The sequence below is a fragment of the Terrapene carolina genome, unplaced genomic scaffold, assembly GCF_002925995.2.
Source record: "Terrapene carolina triunguis isolate 2854851 unplaced genomic scaffold, T_m_triunguis-2.0 Scaffold31439, whole genome shotgun sequence".
Taxonomy (NCBI): Eukaryota; Metazoa; Chordata; order Testudines; family Emydidae; genus Terrapene; species Terrapene triunguis.
The window spans coordinates 2760-8538 of NW_020695790.1; the positions used below are offsets into that span (position 1 = coordinate 2760).

A 5779-nucleotide genomic window follows, 5' to 3' on the forward strand; every position below is an offset into this window, starting at 1 on the left:
ACAGAGAATAGCCACAGTGCAGGGTGGCCCGGCCACACCCCCAATCTGCCTGCTACGGGCCCTGGGGGGCAGAGAATAGACACAGTCCTGGGCACCGCATCCAACTGAAGTGTTAAGTGTCACAGTGACCCAAGGTGTGTGTATAGGAGGGGGGTGGTTGTGTGTGTGTGTGTGTGTGTGTGTGTGTGGATGGATTTATGCACGTGTTTCTGTATGTCTCGGGTTCTGCAGGGGTTGTGTCTGGACGGGTGTTTGTGTAGCTGTGGGGGGGGAGGTGTGGGTGGGTGTGCAGGTGTGTGTGTTTGTGAGGCTGGATTTGTGCATGTGTTTGCATCTGTTAGCAGTTTTGTTAGTGTGTCACTGGATTTGTGCAGGTGTTTGTGTATGTTAGTAATAATGTGTGTGTGGCTGGATTCATGCATGTGTTTGTGTATGTTTGCAATTGTTTGTGTGTGAGCATGCTCTGCTGCCCTCTGCCTGCAGCAGCAACAACCGCTTCTCCATGTGTCACAGCCCCCATACCGTCAATCCCGGTAGCGATTCCACCATCCTACAAGGGCTGGCTGGCCTGATCCTTCGCAGTGGCGTAGCCAGGTTCTAACATGAGGGGGAGTGAATACATTAAAAAAAAGGCACCACCTGACATATATAATTACTAATTACCATACTTTTAAATTTGTTATACATATTTAACTGTACTTAAAATAAAAACACTTTCTGACCTTTCCTTGCTCATCCCTCCCATCTTCCATTCCTTATAGGCGTTCTCCAATCATCTGTTTGAGATGCTTGCTCATCCAGCTTGGTCTGCAACTCTTCCCTACGAATATTTTCCCCTTGCTTGGGACGTAGGCTTCAGAGAGCTTCTGCAGTTTTGATTTAAAGTAATTCCGAGCCACCTCCACCTTCAGATCCTTGAGTTCTTCAGTCCAGTCTACTTGGTGGTTCCCTAACTAATTCCCTTCGTTTTTTAAAGTCTGCCCCTTTGAAATCAAGGCCCCTAGTTGCAGAGCTCTTTTTGTTTATCCTTCCATTTAATTTAAACAATTAGCTCATGATCACTCGAGCCAAGGTTGTCCCCTACAACCAGCTCTTCTCTGAGGTCCTCACTGCTCACCAAAGCCATTCTAAATGGCTCCACCTCTTGTTGGTTCAGTGCCTATTTGATAAAGAAAGCTGTTGCATCCAGGAAAATCTGGGCCCTTCTATTAGTAGGAGCACATGTCCTCCACTCTGTATCTGGGAAGTTAAAGTCTCCCACAATCACAAGCAATATTTTATTTAATTAAAAGCATTACAAAGGTTTCTCTCCCTCTCCATATCCAGATCAGATCCTAGGGGCTTTAGCACATGCCAGTCACTAGCCATGGGGAACCCCTCTGGTAGCTTTCTTCCCCCAACTGATTTTGGCCCAGACTCTTTCTTATCCATTCCATTACTTCTCATTTCTGTACAGTCTGCCTCCTCATCAATACACATTGCTACTCCAGTGCATCATTCTCATCTTCGCCCCTTCTTTCACAAACGGCCCCTCGGCCTCGGCGCTGCCTCCCTCGTTTGCAGCTCCCCCACCTTCCACTCCTCCCTGCCCAGGCTGTTTCTGTGACGCCTTCCAGCAATGACCTTGGTTCTGCTCCACCTCAGGCTTGGATCAGCCTCTCTGGCTGAACTCTAAGGGTATGTCTACACTGCATGATTCCCAGGCCGAGCAGATGGGCTCACGCTCGCTTAGCTTGAGCTAACGGGTGCAGACATTTGGCATGGGCAGCAGTTCGGGCTAGCGCCCCTGTTTGCCCACTGGGATCCAAGCTCAGGGGGCCAGGCAGAGCTACACCATCCACAGAACTGTTCTTAACGCTAGATCAGCTTGAGCTAACACGAGTCTCCCCGCTGCAGTGGCTAGATGTGCCCTATACTTCTTGGGGCAGAGACCTGCCTCTAGCCCTCCAGCTCTGTTGGTTACAAAGAGGTTGGGGGTTCAGTGTGTGTCCCCCTCCTAAGTATTTAGCTCAAGGCTGGATGCTGCTAACTGGCAAACTCACAAGGCAAGTGGTACAACTCAATTTATATTTTTTTATAATTTCAACAGATAAATTGATTTTAAAAAAGCTTAAAAATAAGTTTTCATAGTTGTGCAAAATGATAGGGGGGAAATGCTCAAAACCATTTTTATCTTCACAGTTGCAGGAAATTGGTGCGGGAGGGGGGTCAGGCAATATTTATTTAATAGTCGGTGCTGACATTCAACAAGTGAGAGCTTCATAAGCCGTTAAAACACCCGTTGGCAACATCACCTGTCAAACCATACAAAATGTCAAGAGCCTCAAATCAAACTCTGAGAAGTGATCAAGCTACCTTGCCTGTCAGTTTCAGTTATCAGCAGCGGGGGGGTTTGGGTCAATTTTGTGCATGTGTGATGAAATCTACGATTACTGACATTTACCGATTTGAGAAAAAAAATCTAATTTTTCCTCATGAGCAAGAGCCTAGAAGCATCGTGGACAAACATCTCTAGGAAGCTGGTTTTCCTAATGGCCAGAAAGCCAGAGTCCAGCCCAGCCCAAAGACCAGGTTGAAAATTACTGCTGGGAGAAATTTTTAAACAGTAGAGTGCCACTCCTCCCTCCCTGGGCTGTGGCTGCTGCAAACTCTCACACGTCCTCCCTAGGAAGACTGTAGGAAGGTTTGTCTAACGCCTAGGGTTAAGGGGATCTGCCGGGAGCCTCCTCCTCATCCCCGGGGAGCCAGGCAACCCGCCGAAGCTGCCTGCAGCCCGGAGTGAGCGAGCAGGGATGGGGATGGGGGAGGAGGGCGGTGCGGAGCCGAGAGCAATCTGGCAGCCGCACGCAAAACCCGGCTCCGGACTTCGAGTGTGGAGCCCAGTGTTGGCTGACAGAAAGGCGCAGCTTTTGGAAAATGTCCTCAGGGGAAGCAGCTGCTTCCCCTGCACCTCCCTTAGCTACACTACGGATTCCCTTCGCCCATCTGCGGAGTGTGGTGGGGGCTGCAGCTCGCCCCCTGTGCGCAGGAGGGTGCAGGTGCGGGGCGCTGGGCTCCGATGCACCTGGAGGGCAGCTCGGGTGGGGCGGGGCAGGGCCTGTGGTTTCCGTTCAGCGTTGCCTGGTGCTGGGCCGTTGCACAAGCCCCAGCCACGCCGCACAGTGTGCCCCGAGAGGGAGTGGGGAGCCAAGCAGATGATCCAGCACCAGGGGGGAGAGGATATGTGGTTGGGGGGAGGGATGGCCTTGGGCTGCACTGGGGGAGTGCAGAGCAGGGGTGACAGCCCAAAAACCTGCAGCAAAGGGATGGACAGATGGAGGGGGTGGGGTGGATAGAGGCGGCAGCGAGCCTAAAAACTAAAATGGGAGGGGGAGTCTAGTGGTTGTGTGGGGGAGGGGGGTTGGTAGTCAGAATTGCTGGGTTTTATCTCCAGCCCTGGGAAGAGAGTGGGGTCTAGTGTTTGGAGTGGAGGGGGGAGGGGCGAGCCAGGACTCCTGGGTTCTCTCCCTGGCTCTGACTCTCTCTCGTACAATCCCTCGGCAGTTACCCAACCCGCCAGCGTGTGGGAACGAGGGGGTGGAGTCGGGTTGCGACAGGGCCCAGAGTCCCGTGCTGCCCCTTTGTTACTCAACCAGGGGCAGGGTGGGGGATGGCCTGGGAGACCGGCTAAGAAAGGTGCTTCTGGTGGGTTTGTGTGTGGGTCACGCTGCCCCCTGCTGGATAGACCGTTCTAGATCAGACCCATGGGCCCCCTTTAGCCCAGTCTCAGCCCGGGTCAGCCCCTGGGAGCCCATCCCACTCTGTCGCCACCGCTATATCTGTTGGTCTCTTGGAAAGGTCCATTCCCATTGGTAGCTGTCCAGTGGCAGTGAGTTCCACGGGCCTCGGCACATGCTGTGCGGGGCAGGAGGTCCTTGTGTTGGGAGCAGTGGGAGTGAACTGTGTGTGGTTGTGTCTCTGAGCACGAGTGTGAATATTCCGGTGTGTGTGGGGGAGATTGTGTGTGTGGCTGGGGATGTGATTGTTTCTCTTTGTGGGGTGGGCTGTGTGCCCCAAGTGTGTCGTATGTGAGTGTCTGGGATTGTGTGAGTCCCTTTGTGCATCAGCGTGTGTGACTGTCTGGCTGTGTGGATTTGTGTGTGGTAGCTGTGGTCTGTGTGTGTGTGTCACCTGCTGCAGGATACAAAGTCGTGCAAAAGCATTTCCTACCAGTTAGCCCAGCAACACGCTGACACTGATACAAACACAGTGTCTCACACACACACACACACACACACACACACACACACACACAGAGCAGGGCTCAACCCCTCCAGCAGGGGGCAGCAGGGACACACACATCTCCCTAGGCCCAGCTTGGATGAGTTCCCATCACAACCCGGCACTGTGCCCCCACACAGGGGGTTGGACTAGATGACCTCCTGAGGTCCTTTCCAACCCTGATATTCTATGATTCTAAGTAACACTGTAGGAAGAGGATTTATCCTTGTCCACTTAAATATTCATGACACTTATAAGCAGCATTATACATAAACCGTTATTGAGGCATGCAAATTACACAAATAGTGCATTTGAAACTGCCTGCTTGTTTTAGGGAGCTAACTAATTTCTTAACCTGAGTACAGAGACAAATACAATTGCAAAGGATTGTTGCTTGGGATGCACTGATTCAGAATTATGGTTCCCAGAATGGAAGAGGCACATCTTTTTAACAGGGTCACCACGGAACCCCATTTCTTAGTGTGCAAGCCATCGTTATTGGGAAGTGCTTTGCTGGCAACATTTGCAGTGCTGACTCACAGTCCTCTTCTAAGGGCTTGATCTTGTTTTACTGAAGTCAGTGGGAGTTTTACTACTTGTTTTGTTTGGATCTGGGCTGGTTCCATACTGCAGCTCCTGGAACAGTCCTCTCTCCTCCATGTGATCTCAGCCTGCTCCCTGCACGACAACGGGAATATTTTTACAAGGGGAAAGGAATGGAACAATTCTTTTCTGTGGGGAAATTGCTGAGACACTGACCCAAAGCCCACACTTCCGTAACGCGTGAGAACCAGTCTCTTCCAAATTTTATAAAACAGTAGAATAGAAATGAAAAAAGAAGCTACCCAAAGAGATAAAACCTTATAAAAAAAAGACACAATAATAGAAAACAACACAGCTAAATGTTACAAACACTGACATAGCACAAGGTTTTTCTGTTTCTTGAACCAGCATGTTCTCCCCAGAGGGAGGCGCACCATACCTGGAAGTACTGCAATACCAGGTTGATGCATGGAGTGGAAGAAGCAAGCTCCTATTCCATCTCCCTGTTCCAAAAATCCATTTAATATAAAGTTCTCACATTGAGAACATATCAGATATTAAACTGATAAGAACAGATTTTAATTTTATTAGAGAATATTTAAAAAATAAACAGTACAAAAGATTTGAGGAGTCAGTTGTCAGTCATTGGGGGAGCATACAGAGTATGGGGAGGATGTTGTTATGTCAGGGTTGGCAGCACACATAATACATACAGACTGTGATGTCTCCAATGGGGGGGGTAAGCGGTGGGTGAGATCAAGGCACAGGTGGCAAGCGGTGAGGGTCAATCATCCACATAGGGGGTGCAAATAGTCACGGGTACAAGTAGGTGGGCTGGGTAGTGGTGATGGGGCGACCCTCACGTGGTGGGATTCAGTTAGGTTGGGTGGGTTCAGGGTTCAAGGGAAAAGGCCCAGCGGGGGGGGGGGTTAAAAGGGCCCTTCCCCCCTTCGGGGGGGGGGGGGTCCCCCCGGCC

At 50.8% G+C, this 5779-nt stretch overlaps 1 non-coding gene across 1 annotated transcript; it reads right to left on the reverse strand.

Annotated features, from left to right (window-relative positions):
- Positions 1-5226: 5226 nt before the first annotated feature.
- Positions 5227-5412, reverse strand: LOC113409237. The gene has a single exon (XR_003370484.1). It is a non-coding gene; the product is annotated as a U2 spliceosomal RNA (small nuclear RNA).
- Positions 5413-5779: the final 367 nt, after the last annotated feature.